Source organism: Pinus tabuliformis, chromosome 8 (assembly GCF_031772625.1).
Source record: "Pinus tabuliformis cultivar Carrire ecotype Pingquan chromosome 8, CPIR1, whole genome shotgun sequence".
Lineage (NCBI taxonomy): Eukaryota > Viridiplantae > Streptophyta > Pinopsida > Pinales > Pinaceae > Pinus > Pinus tabuliformis.
In genome coordinates, this window is record NC_142294.1 from 299,871,623 (window position 1) to 299,892,074 (window position 20,452).

The window sequence follows — 20,452 nt, forward strand, 5'->3', positions numbered from 1 at the left end:
CCTAGATTGTTCTTGGGTGTTAAGACCATGAAATCAATAGGATATTCCCAAGAATCTAAAGATACACAAACATCTTCTAACACACCATCTGGTTTAATAACAGATCTATCTGCTAATTGCAATAAGGTTGGTGTGTATTGAAGGTTAGGAAGCCTAAGTGTGTCCATAACTTGTTTGCTCATTATGTTTATGGCTGCTCCTAGGTCAATTAGTGTGTTTGGTATTTCAGTTCCATTGATGTGAATTTTTACAATGGGGCTTCCTAGGTCTAAATATTTTTGAATTGTTGTCTTCCCCATCATAATGTCTGCAATTTTTTCAACTAACTGAATTCTTTTTATATATTTTCTTCTTCTCCCTGATCATTGTGTACTTAATTCCTTAATTGTTTTCACAAAAATTGGTATTTATTTTATGACTTGCAATAAAGGAATCTTAATACAAACATTTCTCAATTCATCCATCATATTGTAATTCGGCAAGATAATTTGTTTCTCTACTCCATCGATTTTCAACCTTTCTGGGAAAGGTGGTTTAACTGATATTGAAGGTTGTTCTATGATAGGAGCATCTATTGGAATTTCTTCTGTTTGTTTAGTTCCTTTTTGAGGGAGAGAAGTCTCCCCTTCTTCTGATTGATTCTTATGTTTTTGAAGATTAGATTTTGTTTTTTGAATGACAACAGGAGGGTTTTTTGGTAATTTTTTAACTTTAATTAAAATAATAGGGTATGAACAAGAAAACATACTAATGCATACCTTCATCAAAACCTGGTAGATATGGCTTTATTTAAGTGGTAAATATATATGAAAAAGAGAGGATCTTTAGGCAAAAAGGATGTCATGGTAGGACAATCTTCAGACTCTACAAGGTTCTTCTTCATACCAGGCACATATAGAACATCTGACACTTTCAAGGGAGGTTTAGGTCCCCTATCAAATGTCAATGTCCCCACACCGACTGCTCTAACAATGTTGTCATCACCAAGTACTACCTCCATATCAGTATCACCCTCTGAAAGCTCTGAGAAGTACTCTCTGACTCCTGTCATGTGGCGGAAAGCGCCACTGTCAACATACCAAATGCTAGAAGATGCTCTGCTAGTAGCGGGGAATGCACACTCCCTCTGAACATGTATGGTAGGTGATCTTGCACTAGTGGCCTCACAAGCTATGAACCCAAACTCCCGATTAAATCTCTCTGAGAAGCTCTCTATCTCTGCAGAAGTTGCCATGGGTTTGTCTTTCCCTTTCTTGTTCTTCTTCTCCGGACACACAACAACATAGTGTCCCAGCTTTTGACAATTCCAACATTTGACTTTGGAATAGTCCTTCTCCTTGTTCTGTTGCTTGCCTTTACCTTTGCTTTTGCCTCCACTGTTGGAAGCTTGCTTCTTTGCTCTGCCCTTCTTGCCTCTTACTAACAATGCCACATTGTCATCCTCCTCCACCTGTTTGCCTGCCCCAAGATGGTTCTTTTTGATCTCATTATGAATGCAATCATCCCACAACCTCTCCCAATTGGCAAGGTTTTCCCGTGCAGCAATGCCATCCACAAAATTCTCCCAAGTCTTGGGAAGACCATTCAAAGCAATCCTCACCAACTCAGTGGGTGCAATGATCTCACCTACGGCTGCCTATTCATCTCTCACTGAAGTGATCTTTGTGAGGTATGTTGTAGCACTGTCAGTCTTAGCCATTTTAATGGCCTTTAGTTTCTCCTTTAGGACCATTTTTCTGTTTTCATTTGAACTCTGGTAAAGACTGGTCAAGGCTGTCCACATCTTATGTGCATAAGTCTTTCCTCTCACATGAGGAATGACATGGTCTTTGATTCCTTCCAGAATCAATCTTTTTGCCTTAGCATTTTTTTTGTTAAACTGTGCCAACTGTACAGGGTCAGCAGGTACTACCACTGGGTTCTGTGTCGTATTTACCATAACGACCCAGACTTTTGCTTCCTCAAAGATGCTCTGGATTCTCTCCTTCCATGCACTGTAGTTGTTCTGCCCATCCAACCTGTCTTCAACTCTCAAACCCAAAGACATGTTTCACTGTCCTACCAAATTGAAATTTTCAAATCTATGGTAAAGGTTTATGTTTTCTGTGTAAAAATCAGCTTGCTGTAATTTTCACTTTGTTGTCCGAAACTGCACTTTCAGCCAACCAAGCTCTGATACCATGAAGAAATTTCAACCCCCACTCCGGTTATTAGTTTTCCTTATCACTCCATGCATTTAGTTTTAAATTCAAGCATGATAAAAATTCTAAAATCTGGAAATAACAATAATTTTCTGAAAACACAAATTTAGAGATTTCACAACTACTGAAATTGTAGAAATAAAACACAACAAAATTATGACAGCCACACAGAAAATAACACAATGATTTTTGGTCAATGTGACCCTGGAAAAACCCCCTACAACTCTTGGAGAAAACCAATTTGAGAGCTCTTCTTTATTTCTGAAAATGCTTTTACAGAGAAACTGAAATACACAGTAAAAATTCCAGCAACCACAAATTACAACTTATCTCGATTTTCGTGCTTGAACTCCACCTCGAAAATCGTGTCAATCAGCGAACAACCAAAACAGAAATTTTTATAGCAATAAAACAGCATTAAATGTTGTACGGCCAGCCTCGAAAAATGTGCCCAGAACTTGTTGTCCCTCTTCCTCGATTTCTGTGCCTTTCTCTTGCTGTACGGTTTTTCCTTGGGATGCGTGCCAATAAATGTTGCTGCCCAAATTTGCTAAAATGTCTTCTTGCTGCTCTCCTTCACTTCCTCACTGCTCAGAAATTTTCTCCTTGCTCTCTCTTCTCTTTCTCTCAAATGCTCATGAAATAATGAATTGATCTTTTCCTCTTCTCTTCTCCTTTTATTCTCTAAATGACCTTTTGGGTTACCCTAAGATCTAATGGCTGGGATTCATTTAGATGTAAGGATGAGAATAAATGTGCATTTGATTTTCACTTTCTATTTTTTAACTCATCCACTTAAATAAAGACCCACTTAACCTTTTATTTCCATAGTCACTTTTTCACTTTCTAATTCTTCATTCACTTTAATAAAGTCACCTTTAAATTAGAATGCAACTTTACCACTTATAAAGTCACTTTTAAATTAGAATGTAACTTTACCACTTATAAAGTCACTTTTAGATTAAATTGACTTGACCACTTATAAAGTCACTTTAGGAGAAAAGTAAAAAATAAATTTGGACACTTTTCCCTAGGCCAAAGATCAAAGCCTTAGGGAACCACTTGTCCTCTTGTACCCAAATTTTAACATAAATTCAGTAAAGCAATAGAGATCACAGTAAAAACAATGAAACAAGAGACACCAAAATTTCTTGGGACAAAACCCCACATGCGGAAAAACTGGTAATATTTCCTTACGAGAGAGAGATCAATTCATCCAAATCGTACATCAGAATATTCCAGTCAAAGGTCAACCATTGACCACATTAAATGCCAAATCAAAATCAGTCAAAAAGAGAGAAAAGTCAATGATCTGCTCACTGGTCAAAGTCTGTACAAGGGGCTGAATTTCGGCCTGAGGCTGCTGGTCAAAGGGCTGAAATTTGGTCCTCCAATTCCACAGAAAGGTTCGGTCAAACCTCAGTCAACGCCTAGAAACTGATCCAGAACTCGGTCAACAGAACCATCAAAGGTCCTGAGAATATTCGGCCTCCAAGACAGTCAAAGATTTGATCAACCCGCAGCAGAATAGTCCAATTCAACGATGGTCAAATCAAAGTGGAGAAAAGTCAAACTTCACTTGTCAACAGATGTCTTCTTCCCTTGCAAGTATGAGCAGATTGCTTGTTAGAACAGGTTGAATGATTGATGTGATGTCCAAATGAGGAGAACCTTTTGTAAATATATAGGCATTCAATTCGAGGGGTTTTGACCAAGGGTCAAACCCCTTCATGAGGTGGGGCCGACCTGACAAGATGGGACCAACTTGGTCAGCTAAAAGACAAATTATTTTTCCTTTGACTTTGATAATGAAAATACCGGCCACAGCTACAATTTTCCAACACTCCCTCTTAGCCAGGGAGGTACTTTTCATTCTCTCTATCAGATGTACAAATCTCATCATAAGGAAAGGATGATAGCATCAAGCTCGTCCCATAAGCCAAAACCAATGGCTTCAAGGTCAAAACCAAATTGACCATGGGATCAATCAATATCGTTCATGAGGCCAAACTCTCCAACCATATGAAATGGTTTCTCAGTCAAGCACAATGACTCAAGGGAGTAATCAGGATCAAACTCTCTGACCATACCAATGGTCTCCCGGTCAAACCCAATGACCTAAGAGAGTACACAGGGTCCATCTCCCCAACCATAAACAAAGGTCTCTCAGTCAAGCTCAATGACCTAAGGGAGGAATCCCTATCTCAATATCAAACTCCCCGACTATATAGTCTCTCGGTCCATGACCCAAGGGAGGAATCCTGATCTCGATGTCAAAAGAGTCAATCTCCTCAACCATATGGTCTCTCAGTCAAATACAATGACCCAAGGGAGAGTACTCAAAATCAGTGTCCCCGACCAAGCCTATTGGTCTCTCGATCAAACACAATGACCTAAGGGAGCACTCCAAGCCTCAAAACCAACCTCCCCAACCATAAGGTTTCTCGGTCAAACTCAATGACCCAAGGGAGTAACCAGAACAATCTTCCCAACCATAAACCATGGTTTCTCAGCCAAGCCCAAGGAAGATTCATGATGTTATACAATCAATGCTCTCTCTCTCCAAGAGGAATTCTCAGCCACTCCAAGCTTCTCACAAAAGCAAGCAAACTTCATTCGGGATAGTGGCTTTGTCAAAACATCAGCAACCTACTCATCAATAGAAATGTATTTGAGCCTCACAACTCTTCTTTGGACAACATCCCGAATATAGTGATACTTGATCTCAATGTGCTTCGACCTGTCATGAAAAAGCAAATTCTCAAAAAGCTTCACACAACTTTGATTGTCACAATATATCACGGTCGATTCCAACACCTAATCAAACAAACCAGGAAATGAATTTTGAAGCCAAACTGCTTCACAATGTGCTAAACAATCAATTGTATACCCAGCTTCAGTCATGCTAAGTGCAACAGAGGTCTGCATCATACTCATCAATGATATCCGGGCTAAAACAACATCCAGAAGTGCTCTTCTAGTCTTCAGAATATCCAGCCCAATTAGAATCTGCAAATCCATGCAGTCCATAGTTCAACGAGCCAATCAATAGGATCAACCAAGTCAGACTCGGAGTCTCACTGCTTCTTCAAATTTGTCATCATGGGAGTGTCCAAGGACTTGCAGTCCATCACGCCATATTTCATAAGGATCTCAACAAGGATTTCACCAATCTTCTGATCCAATGCATTGGACCTAGATCCTTCATTTAAAATTCATCTCCCTCTTACACAGGACAAAGAGGTCCTCGGCCCTTGTCTGAAACATATTGTCAACAGATAGCAGAAAAATCAAGAGCTCATCTTCAACATCTTTGTAGTACAGATTAGTATCAGCGTCGCTCTTTAACAAATATCAATTCAAGCTCGAGGTGCCTGACTTCATAGTCTTCTCCCTCTTACTGAGGTAATCCTTCGCTTTGTACTTCTAGCAATCTTCATCTTGTTAGTCGCAACTAACTTCTTTTCGACATAGATCAAGAAACAAGCTTCAATTTGGCTGATCTGTCTGCTCCCTCTGAGTCTAGAGCTCATCCAATACAATATCTCTCAACACGAGTCTTCTTGTCACAAGCTTTACTTTGTTCTTCCAATCTTTTCATCTATTGCCACAGCCTTGGCAGCCTTCAGTAAGTACCTGCAATCCTTGTTAGGAAGTCATGGAAGAACAAATACAACCAAGCAAGATATGCAAAGATAAGAGACTAATAAAAAAATAGTAATAGTAATAAACAAGAGAGATATCAAATACCTATCTTTTGAGAGCATGTCGGCTCCCTCTTGATCTTAGCCTTCTTGCATCCAACTTGCAAGTGAACCTCGTCCATATCATCATCAATATGTCATTCATTCCTTGCAGGAGCTAGGGATTCTTCTTTCAGCGAAAGCGTCCAATCCTAGGATTTTGTCCATAAACCCTTCATCCAAGACTTTTTAACTTGCTAGGGTTTTCAAACCCTAGATTCTCACTTTCATATTCAAATATTAAGACCTTGGAATACTTCATAGCTAAGAGTCTAAGACTCTCAATCTTCCAAACTCTAGAATTTTTACCTTGCAAGTATTATATTTCGACATATGCAAGATCATAGAGTCTCAATTCTTCAGCAAATAAAGATGTCATGATCAGGGATCTTCCAATGAGAGGTCTTTACCAAGACAGACCCATTATCACATAATCTTGGCTTAAACATGGTTTGATCTCCTTAACCTGAGTAGTTTATACTTCATCGAGTTCAGCACATGTCTTACTTTTCTTAAGAGGACTTCAGCCTTCAACCTTGAAGAGGAACTCGGCCTCTACTCGTTTCAACAAGCATAAGTTTCATGTCAGCAAATGGTGTTTTTGCAATTTATGCAACATTTTCAAGCATCCAAGTTTGATCAATAATCTGATTTGGGATTGCTACACATCTTTCAATGGAGTAAGACATAACAGAGTTTGCATCTTTAGCACTTTATACACAGGCTATTGAAATCAGCCCAAATCATTCTTGAATACATCATACCACCCATCATTAGATGTATGCACAACTATCCTTCATATATAATTTTTGTAAGGTATGGCATTGACACAATCTTCAGATTGGGTCATACTAGTAAATCATTAGATCCAAACAAAAATATTATGATGCAAGTTTCAGACTCGTATTTCATCCTTCCTGACAGAGCTCTTTCCCAATCAAGGGTTATACATATCTTATTTCCAAGGAGTTCAAGGAGGCAACAAACTTCAGATCAGCTTTAAAAATAATTATCCTGCTTCAGAAGGACAGATCAGTTATGCCCCATATATAGGTCACATATTTCTCTTGTGACTTTGCCATGCCAGGTTTCAAACTATTATCACCCCCCTTTTTGACTTTGCCATGCCAGGTTTCAAACTATTATCACCCCCCTTTTTAAAATATTAATTTGGCTTCAAGCTCTTGATCTCTTTACATCTTACCACTGAATCTTGAAGAAGAAGGTATTCATAGCTAATTCCTCCAAGACTAACGTAGGGAATCAGATAGGATCTTTGTTACAAACCCATAATCATTCTAATCTGAACAATTTTGATTCATTGTTACTCACATAATACAGGGGTGAGTTACAAGTTGCAAATAATGTTTTTTCATCCTTCAGGGACTACTGAGATTAGTCCTTTCATAGAGATCAAACCATACTTTTATATTTGACCTTTTTTGACAAGGCTATAAAAAAACTTTGATACATACCTTGCATTTTTGCAAACTTCGATGGTCTCCTTGAGTATCAGGCTTTATATTAGTCATAGAACAGATCTACAACACTTCAAAATGTTAGTCCTTTTTAAACTTGACTTAAGTACAGTGCCCTCCATAGTAGATGACATGATCCGGACTTCACAGAGCTTAAGTGAACTTCGGCCTTTCATTAAAAGTTGAATCAGAGGCTTAATAGGCCTCTTCCTTTGCACAGAATTCGTTCGATGGATCCTCTTTAAAGCACAAATTATCCATAGGAATATGTCATACAATTTGATGACAGATCAAGCCATAAATCAAGCTTCCTTTTCATTCTCTGTCACAGTTTGAGATTCTTGGATCTCCTGATATTATTTCAGCCTTATAATAGATCTTCAGTGCATCACAGCTTTTTTATACTTGATCCAATTCTCTTGTCATAATTTGAAGGCTCATATTCCACTGACAATTTTGAGAGGCATACTGATCTCCACATTAAGAGATTGTCAAAAAGAAAACATCCTTAAGAATTTCAACAAGGGGTTTTTGTTGAATGGTGTTGTCATTGATGCCAACATCGGGTCTTGAACGCTCTTAATATTTGTCTGATTTACATTAATTAAAGCTCCCAATGACTAAAAACCCTAGATGCCCTTGAAGCTCCAAATAGCCCCATACTTGTTGAAGATTTTTGAAGACAAAGATCAATGCATTTGCCTCCGTGACCATTGTCAATTGAAGCTCCTCGTCGTGCCGATTCAAATGGTATATTGCACACCATGGGATTCCTCACGGGTTGAGAGATATGCTTGTTCAAAGTTAAAAATCCCCATCATGTGGTCAGAACCCCAAAGTGAGGTGACATGGCAGCTTGTCATTGGTGCATGGGCTTAGAAGAAAGATATTAAGGTGGAAGGGATAATTCTTATGATCAAAAGCCCCAACATATGATAGTATGACAAATATCAAAAAAAGGACCCTCTTTAAAGAACTAAATATTTGTTGAAAAAGGTTAAGGTTAGCCCATGAAGATGTATTAAATATATGGACCAAAAGTTGGAGGAAATTTATTTGGTCCAAAAAGTAGAGGGTATCATAATTTATATTTCAAATTGATTTTTGATCTCCCGCCAAAAATTATTTCAACTTAGATTCTTAAAGAAATTCGACCCCAACAAATTTAAAAATTTGTTTTTCCTCCTTTGGTAAGTTGGCTTTCTAAAGGACCTAACCTTCACTATAAAAGGTGATCGATCTCCATCAAATACATGTGAAGTAATCACATTTTTCTCTCTCTGAAATTATTTGGATCGCAACGCCAAAGAACACAAGATATAGGCTCCAAGCCAGGGCAAAACCCCACAACTGGTGAAAACCCGAACAATCCTCTCCTTATAGAACCAGATCAAAATGAGACCTTCAAGACCCAAAGACCAAGACCTTCTCCAACCACCAAGTCAGCCCTCCATTCTCTGTCAAGATTCATCTTTAATAAGATAGCTTGATCTGTCACAAGATCCCTTCTCCCATAGTGATTCTTTGTCCTTCTTGTAGCTTGTCTTTTATGGATCTTACAGCCCTTCAACAACTCGCATATCATAGATACTACAGCTCGTATTTCACATGTACTACAGTCATTCTTCATGGAGGAAATCTGCCATAACTCGTACTATTTTTACAGAATTCTAATCACAGGAAACTAGTATCTACTCCACAGAAAAACTCGCACTTATACTTTTGCCTTCGTCCATAAACATGCCACAAAACTCACATTTATACTTTTGTCTTCATCCACGAACTTGCCACAGAACTCGCATATCTTTCCACAGAAATACCATCGAACTTACTTACGTTTTGGAGGAGGATTCACGCCCATAAATAGTTGTTCTCACATATGAACAGACACATCCCTTTGAGTGAGCTAACTTGAATAAGACTCTTTTTCTTCTTTTACATAAAAATACAAATTGATACGAGTACAAAGATAAATATGAAGACAACCTAGTTACTTTTCCAACACTCCCTCTTAACTAGGGAGGTATTCATAATGACTCAATAGGTCTGTCTCAAGTTGAAATATTCTCATAAGAAGGGATCTAGATTGATAAGCATCAAAGTATCATCAATATTGTCACATTACCAAGGCCTTAACAGGTACACTCCATCTCTCACAAGATCATAGCACAATGTTGGGAGGCATTCCATGGGACACCAGACCACCTCACCGAGGTACATACTCCACCCAGGATACCCAGATCATTTCCCTCAAGGAAATGTCTATCCATCGGACCATTCTTATCCAAGTCCATGTACTTGACTTAGGATATCCATCTTAATCCATCACAGTACATGACTCAAGAATGTTTGACTAAGATGCTTATCCAATCCACGATTCTCCTTATCCATGCCCATGTACTTGACTTAGGATATCAATCCTAATATGTCACAATACCTGACAAAAGGAGAACCATGCTTATTCAATCCATTCTCCCTATCCATGATGCATGCACTAGACTTGCAGTGGTTAGTTTTGGCCTAGTACATGATACAAGGAGAACTAGTGTCCAACCTTACTCCCTCTCAACCTGAGAGGAGAAATCCATGCTCACTCCCTCTTAAACAGGGACAATTCATCAACAAGCCTTAGCTTGTGTCATAAGTACTCATACTTCCCTTACATCAGCTACCTGCAATTGTTGTAGCTTTCTCAACCAGCCCTTTTATCACCAAGTTTGCTCATCTTGCAATTTCTTGAACTAGGGCTCTGAATCTGCCTCCAAACAATCTACAATTTTGTACTTGAGGTCTTCACCAACTGCATCCTGAACTTGTGTCCAACACTACTTCCTACATTGTTTCCTGCCTGGAAGATAATCCATTATACAATTTCTTCAACTAACTAATTATCACAATACAAGGTTAGCCAATCCATTGTTCAATCAACTTTGAACACAACTTGGCTGACCTTTCCAATCAATCTCTATCAATCAACACAGTTCCATAGACACAAATAATTCTACCCTCTAGTTGCTTCTCTTGTTTCCTCAAGATATCTAACTCTTAGAGATTGTTACCGCTCAAACTAGCAAGGGTCCTAGGAGGGGATCCTATAGAGCACTACTAGGTCAAGGGGCAACAATGGAGCAATATCCCAATGTCACCTCAGCTAAAGCTCCTTGCTTTTTACGGACTTTCACCGCTGGGAGGAGTCTCGCTATGAAAAAGAATCACTAGGAAAGATGGATCAATGATACGATGTAAAGTGATTCCAAAAGCCTATTCACAAGAGAGGCTCAAATGACAAGCTTACTTGCTTTAGAAGCAAGATGTATGGCTCTCTAAGAAGGGCTAAGAGGATACCTTGATCTAGGTTGAGAGATATTTCTTGACATGAGGTGCCCTAAACCAAAGAATCCTAGAAAGATAGGGTTTCTAAGCAATCCTTGTGAAATTGGAGTTGCAAGGTTGCGGGACCACAAAGAAGCCCTAGTGGGCCCAAACGAGGTCAAGGTTTTGGGGTTGAACAACAAACTAATGGACTTGACCGAGTTGGGGTGGAGAAGAGGATCAAAGAAATTAGATTTTTCTTGAGATTTGAATGCAATGACCCCAATGAAGGCACTAACCCAAGGAACCCTAGGGAGAAAAATGGTCTTTGAGCTAGGGTTGCAATATCTTGAGATTCCACCGTCGGATTGGTCTCAAATTTGGAGGACCTCTCAAGAAGACCCCAGCGCAGTTCTTGACCAATTTTCAAGTATTTTGGATGGCTAGAAAGAATTTCATGTGATGCCCTAGGAGGCCTACTAGGGTTAGGCCTTAGAAAAGGAGAAGAGGTGAAAAGGAATTTTCTTTCGATGATCACCTAGGACTAGACCAATGCCTAGCCTATTGGGAGAATGGAGTCTAATGAAATCAATGTTTAGAGATGCTTATTCCCAACCAAGGAGTTCCCTAGCAACTTCGTATGGCCTTTAGCAACAACTAGGTTACTTAAGGAAATTTATACTTCTTTATGCTGCAAATTGATGACTTATCAAGGCAAATCATGAACAATCATGTACCCCTAGGACAATAATTCACCATACTTCACAATAATCATATGAAAAATCCCTCACAAAGACAAGATTAGCAACTTCGCATTAACATTAGGGCAGCGACACCAACTTCATGAACGAAAATATTTCATAGATCATTAAATGAGACAAAGTACAAGATAAAAATGAAAAAGAGTACTCACAAGTATAGTGAAATTATTCCAATCATCAAAGTGCAAGAAAATCGAAGCTCCAAGACAACAATTAAGCTCTTCCAAACATCGAAATGCGTTCAAAAACCAATTTGTCCATCAAAAGGCTATAACGAAATTCCCATAAGAAACAAATTATCCAAATCCAAGTGATGATCAAATGGAATGATCATCACATCAATATATCCTCCCAAAGGGGTTCGATTTTCCTAATAAGGCCTAATAATGCCTCTACTAATAAAATAATGTGCCAAAATAACATCCCTTGGTGACAAGCCCACCAAGATAGCTCCATAATACAATAATAAGCCTCCCAAGAGGGAAAAATAGTAGATACAATAGGTCAAAGGGCCATTGAAGAGGCCTAATGGAGTCCAATGTGTGCCAAGATGAATAAATGAGCTCCAAACATAGTGATCAAGGGGTTGGCCCCTTGATATCCAAGCAAACAACCTGTGGTGTCCCCAAGTGGCTATGGGGGCACAAAACATCCTCATGGGTCTCCAAATGGATCGAACAAGCCTATATCCCATCTGTAAGGGCTAGAAGAATGGTGCAAGCCCTCCCATTGTCTCCCGCGGTGAGACACATCCTCATCTAGGCTGTGGATCAGCTACCAAGTGTGTGGTGCAAGAGTGGAGTCTACTGGGAAAGGTGGTCTAGGTGCATCATCATCGTCCAAAAGGTGGAACACGAGCAAGCAATAGGTGGAACTGAAGGATCCCATGAAGTGGCAATCTGCTCTGAGCTATGGTGGAGACCCGTGGCTCTCAACGCTCACCCTACAAACGCCAATATGACCCTCTGGAGGGCTTGGACCCCGTATAGGGAGACCAAACCCAAGACGAAGACCCACCTACAATCCTGTATAAGATCCAATGTGTCCCCTCACCTTCCAGTACAATAGATCATTAGTGCAATTGAGTAAATAAGCTTACAAACTCATGGAACCAAGTGAACACTTCATGGTGGCATGCCCTTCCATAGTGGGCTTTAGAACGTACAAGTGTCTCCAAGTTCAAGAAGAAGGTTAACCAAGGACCCTATTAGATGGTTTCAGCCTCCAAGGGGGTGACATGTCCATGGTACATCCATCAAATGGCAGGTGGCATGTGATATAATGGTGGAACGGAATGGGGCATCAAGGGAAGGCTCCAAGCCACATGCCACAGTACAAGGGTAGCCATAATAAGGGAAGCCCACACTTGGGTGTATGAATGTAGGAGGGAGCAATCGTGGTACATGAGTTACCCCGACCTTTGTTTTTCCACCCTTCTTCATATGCCTTTTTCCTTTTATTGCTTTTTCTTTTGTAATTGCTCGGGGCTCCAGGGGATGAGAGCATGATGTGTAGGATATAGCAGTGGGGAAGTTCATCGCCCACTAGGGGTTGGGACAATCATGGGTTCCTAAATGATGTAAAGGGCCAATGTGAGGGACCCTAGAAACCAGGGTGATGGCCATGATGAAACGGGTAGAACTCATGTTTGGCTTTTGCCCATGTGCTAAATTTTTATGTCTCGGCCATCTTTTGCATTTTCTGGTACATTTCCTGTTGAGAGTGACCAAATTATGCTTTTTCTTTTCTTTTAGTTACATCAACCTCTATAGCATCGTTCCAGGCCCGACCCAAAGTGTGGACAAGAGGAAGGGGAGGCTAACTCCTTGTGGACCCAGATGGGAAATATGGTGAATGGGGTTATAATTATCATTGGGGAGTTGATGTATATAGTGTCAGGAAGCAGTGCCACGCAACCAAAATTGGGTTTTCCCATGTAGTGCCACCCCTAAAACTAATAGCCAATAAAGGAGATCCCATGGGACTAGGATACAAGGCTAACCATCAAATTGCACAGAGGATACAAGAGTACAAACCAATCCCACTCTTTCCGTCGAATCCCCCCACCAATCCATGCCCAAGAGTGTTCATGATAAGTAAACAAAAATACCCAACCACACAATGAAAAGCCATACCTTCCAGGTTGGAAGGCCCACCTTCAAACATATGATCACGGAAAATGGGCGAGGGAGCATATGGCTAGCTCAGGTTGTAGAGATAGTGGCACATCGAGCTATTTGGTGGCTTCAAGGGGCTACTGGCTGTTAGCTGAGGACCATATAGGGGAAAAAAAAATCTCCTATGTATGGATACCACCCACGAATGGTGGGTAACAGGGACTTCACCAAATTTCCCTTTAGCAATGAGAAATCTACTTCAACATCACTGCTCTTAGGGTCTTCATACTCAACCCTCTTATCACTAATCAAATCAATGAACTAGGACTTCAAGTATTTTCCCACTAAACATCTCCTTGTTGTTCATAGGATGACAGAACTTAGGGCTACTTGAATAACCTCCCGCATTCAATGTTCTAAAGGTTTCCACAAATCAGCCCACCTATAATGAACTCACTAAACTAGGGTATCACCAAATATGCCCTCTTGTTATCTCTTCGCTGCTCCAAGAATGACAAACCTAGGGCTTACATAAACTGCCCTCACAACGTCCTTCTTGATCCACCAAGATGATAATACTTGGCACTTACTAGGCCAACCCAATGAACAATGACTTGTTACATAAAAATCACAATAATTAGGGCGCACTTAGCAGCCCACACAATAATGATTTTATCAAATCACAGTTTCTAAGGCATCTACACTTGTTGTCCCAAACCCTTATGAGCGGCTCTCCTCATTTAGAAATTCAACTAACATAAGAGAAAAAACTTACCTCCTTTGGGAACTCGGCACAATTCCTACGGATCAACGGTTATGATCAAAAACTCGACTTAATCTTTTCAACCTAAATCATAGTCCTCTGCAACCCCAAAGTTCGAATCTCCTATGGCCACCTCAATCACACATATCCTAGTGATCACCTTCCTTGCTAGCCCTAGGTCTTCTATGCAGAACTTCGGCCCTTGTCTATGCCTTACCACTAGCCTTGCAGCCTCATGTCCATCATTATATAGGGTCTTGGTTCTCTTAAAACTTCAGAAAATGTCACAACCAGATGCACAGAGATGATCCATAATTCGAATGCCCAAAACTTATGAACAGACCTACTCAAACTCGGCTATGAGAAAAGATAACAAGCTCATCCTCTCCCTCCTAACTAACTCAGTTCCTTGAGGTCTACAACTTCTTTGTGCTTCAACTCTTGATGAATTGCATTTGTGGATTGTCTTCTTCTTGCAGGCCTACTTGGCCTCCATAAGGACTATATTTCTATGAGATTCTTTGATCAAGATGATCCCTTTCTCAAGGTTCTATTAAGAACAATCCCTCCATGAGTATGACTAGGTTACAAAACCTAGCTTACTCGTTGAGAACTTGATCCTTCTTGACAAAAATCTTCTGAAAAAGTTGCATTGGAATGGAGGTAATGTCACTTGTTATAGAGTTAATGCCATTGTAGATGTGTTGATGCTCCGTATACACGATCATTATAATAAGCCACTATAACGTGTCACAACAAATGTACTGTAGAGATCGAGCCACAAGAATATATCTTCAAGGGATGCGAGCAACATATAAGAGATATAAATCATAGAATGCCTGGTCACAAAGTCATATGAACCTCAAGTCATCACTGTCTCACTGTTTCATGATAAGTCATAGTATACAAGCCACGGGAACCTCAGTGTGCAAGCCATAGATGACAACCACAAGAGTGTAGTTAAGAGGAGTGTGAACTTCAAATCATAAATGTAGTTGTAACAAAAGAAGCATGAGTCCACAGAGATGCTATTTGAACCACTATAATATGTAGCGAGCCATTGAACTAGAACCAATAGAATGTGAACTCCAAAAGTTCCTCTTCTCACCTTAAGCTCTAATACCATGTTGGAAAATTAAGGTATTTGTAGTATTATGTTGATTCTCCTTTACTTGATAATTACTTGTGATATTTGTTGGCTCTTTATTATTTAATTTTACTTCTTCATCAAGCAATTACCAAAACATGAAGATCACAAAGACATAAAGAACACAAGATATAGGCTCCAGGCTAGGGCAAAACCCACAATTGGGGAAACCCGAACAATCCTCTTCTTATAGAATCATATCAAAATGAGACCTTCAAGACCCAATGACCAAGACCATCTCCAAACACCAAATCAACCCTCCATTCTCTGTCAAGATTCATCTTTAATAAGATAGCTTGATCTGTCACAAGATCCCTTCTCCCACAGTGATTCTTTGTCCTTTCTGTAGCTTGTCTTTTATTGATCTTACAACCCTTCAACAACTCACATATCATAGAGGAAGTTTGCCATAGGCTATCTTTAGCCTCATGGACGTTAAAATAATTTTCTTTCTTTCTTTCTTTCTGAGATACTACAACTCATATTTCAAATGTATTACAGTCATTCTTCATGGAGGAAGTTTGCCATAACTCGTATTGTTTTTACAAAATTATGATCACAGAAAACTAGTATCTACTCCATAGAAAAACTCGCACTTACACTTCTGCCTTCATCCATGAACTTGCCACAAAACTCACATATCTTTCCACAGAAATACCACTGAACTTACTTTTGTTTTGGAGGAGAATTCACGCCTATAAATAGTTGTTCTCATGGATGAACAAACACGTCCCTTTAAGTGAGCCGACTTGACCATCTGCAGGGTCAACCATCACAGAACTCGCATTTATACTTCTATCTTCATCCACGAACTTGCCACAAAACTCACATATCTTTCCACAGAAATACCATCGAACTTACTTATGTTTTGGAGGAGGATTCACGCCTATAAATAGTTGTCCTCATGGATGAACAGACACGTCCCTTTGAGTGAGCCGACTTGACCATCTGCAGGGCCGACTTGGTCTTATGGATGTCAATTTGACTCTTTTTGACTAAACAAAAAAAAAAACTTTTTCCTTTCTCTTACAAAGAGTCCAAATGGACTTTGACTCAAATTTAATTCTTTGACTTAATCAAAACCTAGAAGTATGAAGAACATGCTTAACCTAGACTTGAGCATGAAACCCATGCTTAAATAAAACTATTTTTCTTCTTTTACATAAAAATACAAATTGATACAAGTACAAAGATAATATGAAGACCAAACCCAGTTACTTTTCCAACATAGTGAATACTTTGGAGGAATTTCTTCCTACGTATGTCCTAAAAACACTAGGTCTAGTGTAAGCCCTAATTAGGTCTCTCAAGTATAGCGAAAGCTTATTTGAAGTGGTAAATCATCTTGCAAAGTTTCTTGAGAGGTCCTATCTCTCCTTTGGAATCCTGACTCTAGGCATACCTATCCTCATTGCAAATGTCTCAAGCCCTAGGTCTTGATTTCCATCCTAGGTCTTTCTCAGAGAACTTTTCTTTCATTAAGCCTTAATTGAGCTTCTCCTTGAATGGGCTTAGTGGAATCACTTCAAGTAGATCATTGATCATTCCTTTTTCAAGTGATTCTTATCCTACCGGGACTCCACCCATCGGCAAAAGTCCATAAAGAGCAGGGGGCATTGACTGAGGTGACAATGGGTCTTTGTCCCATTGTTGTTACTTGGTCTAGTAGTTGTCCTATAAGTTCCCCTAGGGCCCTGCTAGATTGTGCGGCAATAGGTATCAACAGGGGTTATTTGGACCTCCAATGAGATGAACCTTAACCTCAATGAGTAGCCTCCTTAAGTCTCGGGTATCATTGTGTGTGTTCCAAATATGTTTTAACAAATCAAATTAAATTAATAATGAGTGTATATCCAATGAGTCATAAATAATAAACAAAGTAATGACAAAAATAAAGCGTTCATAAGACCTTTGCACAACATCATAAGAGCTCATCATCGCCATAATGGACTATAATGACAAAATTTAAAAGCACCATTACTGTAAATGAAAATCTAGTTAATAATCCAATTTCAAATTGCCCAATTTCATGTCTTCAATCTGATTCATATGCCGACATATAAAGTATCTGTTAGTGAAAAATGTTAGCACCATACCCTATTAACTCAACATTCATATAATTCTCAAACACTCATTCTTCAAAATACGATGTTCATTTGATTCCTTTAAAAAAAAAAAAATTATGTAGCTGCTCAATGTACTTCCAAAATTAGGTGACACATGTAATAAAAGGAAATGAACATACCATAGCACTAAGGAAGGCTGAAAATATGAGCTTTGATGAAACAGTTTGGTAAAATTTAATTCAACAAAATGAATAAAGTAAAGTGAAGGTCATGTAGGTTTAAAAGAAGGAAACAAATAACCATCATCACTTGTCTAAACCAAACTCGGGAGATGTCATTTAGTTCTGTGCGTTTTTTCTTTTTTTTTCAACAGGTAATCCACAACAGGTGCGCATTAAAGCAAAATATACCCAGTAGCCTGTGAACTGATTCATCGGTTGTCTATTAGTATTGTTGTTCAAATCATTTTTTCCAACAAAAAAAAAATCTGGGATCTCTGTGAATTTAGATCAAGGACGTCAAAAAAAAATAACGCTGGAGAACTCACCCTGGCACATCAAATCAAATCGGAATCAGGATTTTTATTCCATGTAAGAGGTTCTCTGTTGCGAATGAGATTATGATCTCAATGATAGAAATGAGTTATTTTTGCTTTCTAAGGGTTTGTACTCATGCCAGTGTTTGATGGCCCTAAAAATTTCGCGTGACCTCCCGCCTACCGTTCGATCTGTATGGGTGGGCCTCGAATTGTCCAATAAAATTACTCTCGGCTTAGTTGTCCCTGGGAGAGAGAGACGCGGATCTCTCGGGCACGAATACGATTATTGGTTTCCCATTATCCTTTTATGTCCCTTTTTTATTTGACTTAGATCATGATTATAAAAGCATTTTACAGCGTTATATTGACCTTGTTTCTTTTAATTATTTTTGTGTTTTTTTTTGGGTTAAGTTTTTAATTTTTTTATTATGTAATATTTTTTTAAATTAATTTAATAACTAAAAAATAAAATAAAATAATTTTGTTTAACTTCATTACTTAAAACGGTGGTTTGGAGTATGCCTTAAGTATGCTTTAAAACTGCTTGTGCTTGACTAAGAGCTCGTCTTTAATTTTGTTTAACTTCATTTCTTAAAACGATGGCCTGGAGTATCCCTTAACACTCGGACGTAAGGAAACAAGTTAATGGCCCAATACCCAAAGGTATCTGGCAAGTATGAAAGTGTGCCCCCTTATGGACCACCAACGGGTTATTCCAGGTGGCATGGTTTTCCTTCAATAACGGTGATGAGTCAGCCTGCATTCGCGGATAGTAGCTAGAGATGATTGTCCTCATTGTCTTCCTCAGACGTAAGGAAACAGGCTAATGACCCAAGGCATTTGGGAGGAGTGAAACCCTGCCTCCTTATGGACCACCAGCGGGTTATTCCTGGTGGCGTGGTTTTCCTTGAATAACGGTGATGAGTCAGCCTGCATTCACAGATAGTAGTCAGAGATGGTTGTCTTTACTGCTGGTTTGATAACAGAGTTATGATAAGTTTTCCGACCTTTAAAAAAAATTACTTAAAAAAAAACAAACAATAAATTATGTTTTAAATAAAAATTAATCCCAAATAATTTTTTTTTCAATTTAAAGTTAAAAACTAAATGAAGAAAAATGACTTAATTGATTATAGATATTTAATGAAAAAATTCTTATTAATGTATTGGAATCGCTTTTCATTCTTTTACGATTATTCCGCAAAGTGAGAGTAATGCAATTCTCTTTCACATAAATGTTGGAATAGGAATAACAATATGAAACAATAGAAAAAAAATTTACCTAAATAAAATATGAAATATTAAAAAAATATTATGACAATCACCCTAAATATTTCAAATAACTTTTGTCGAAACAAAACCATAGATAAAAAATAAAAGTTTATATTCCCAACACCTATATGTGGACCCTAACCGCTTGAGAGATGAGAGATTTGTTTGACTTTGCCTTTAAAAAAAATGGAATACTAACAAAGAAAATAAAAAAGAATACACTTTTCTTTATTACCTCCAATCCCCTCAAATAAGGTGCAATTGTGCAATTTTTTCCTCTTATGGGAGAATGAGATCTCTAAATCATCAATTACAATTTCATGAATCTTTCATAATAAAGGAAAAAATAAAAGTGATTTTCCAACTAACATGTATCCATCTAAGAAATAGATAAAAGTTAATAATAAATAAATAAAATGTGGATAAAGAAAATTGTGCTAGTTTTCCAGAAAATATATTATTAAATAGTCAAAGCATTTTATCAAAACTTCTAGAAACTCAATAATCGAGAGACTAGATGTGATGTGCTCATATGATCAACTAATTCAATTTTACATTAAATATTCTCTCAAGTGTGGATGTGGGCATATAAAAAAAAGCAAAAAAAAGAATATCCTTTATATATGCTTTAGCAAAAACATTATATTTTGAGAAATAATTTTCTAAATAATATTGTGTGAACATGAAGGTTAATGTAGATTATTTTGAGAAGAATGAAGTGCCATGTAATTTTGCGTGTCAATTGATATGACATTCAATGTATATGTTATATATAATGATTAATTAAATAATAATTAGTTATTGAAGACACATGTCCCAAGAGACATGACTATTTATGAAGGGGCACCTTGTTTAGTATATAAGCAAGGTTCTCATTTGTAACATCATATGTCATATCTCTTATACATCAAACATTCTTATATAAAAATATTACTTTGTCCTATGATAGGCATTCTTATATTCCAAATAGTTTAAATATTTCGTTGTGTATATGAACCCTATTCGTTACAGTGGTATTAGAGTTATTTGACCCTCTTGTTGCTTAACCATTGCA

The 20,452-nt window shown here is 38.3% G+C and overlaps 1 protein-coding gene across 4 annotated transcripts in view; it reads right to left on the minus strand.

Annotated features, from left to right (window-relative positions):
* LOC149235308 (uncharacterized) overlaps window positions 1–18,413 on the minus strand; it is a 177,288-nt gene extending 158,875 nt beyond the window's left edge. For 2 of the 4 annotated variants that reach the window (XM_089372069.1, XM_089372070.1), the window contains exon 1: window positions 18,136–18,413. The gene's annotated coding sequence lies outside the window, so the exon portion shown is untranslated. The remainder of the gene's footprint in view (window positions 1–18,135) is intronic. The other 2 variants (XM_089372072.1, XM_089372071.1) reach the window with 2 other exon arrangements.
* Window positions 18,414–20,452: the final 2,039 nt, after the last annotated feature.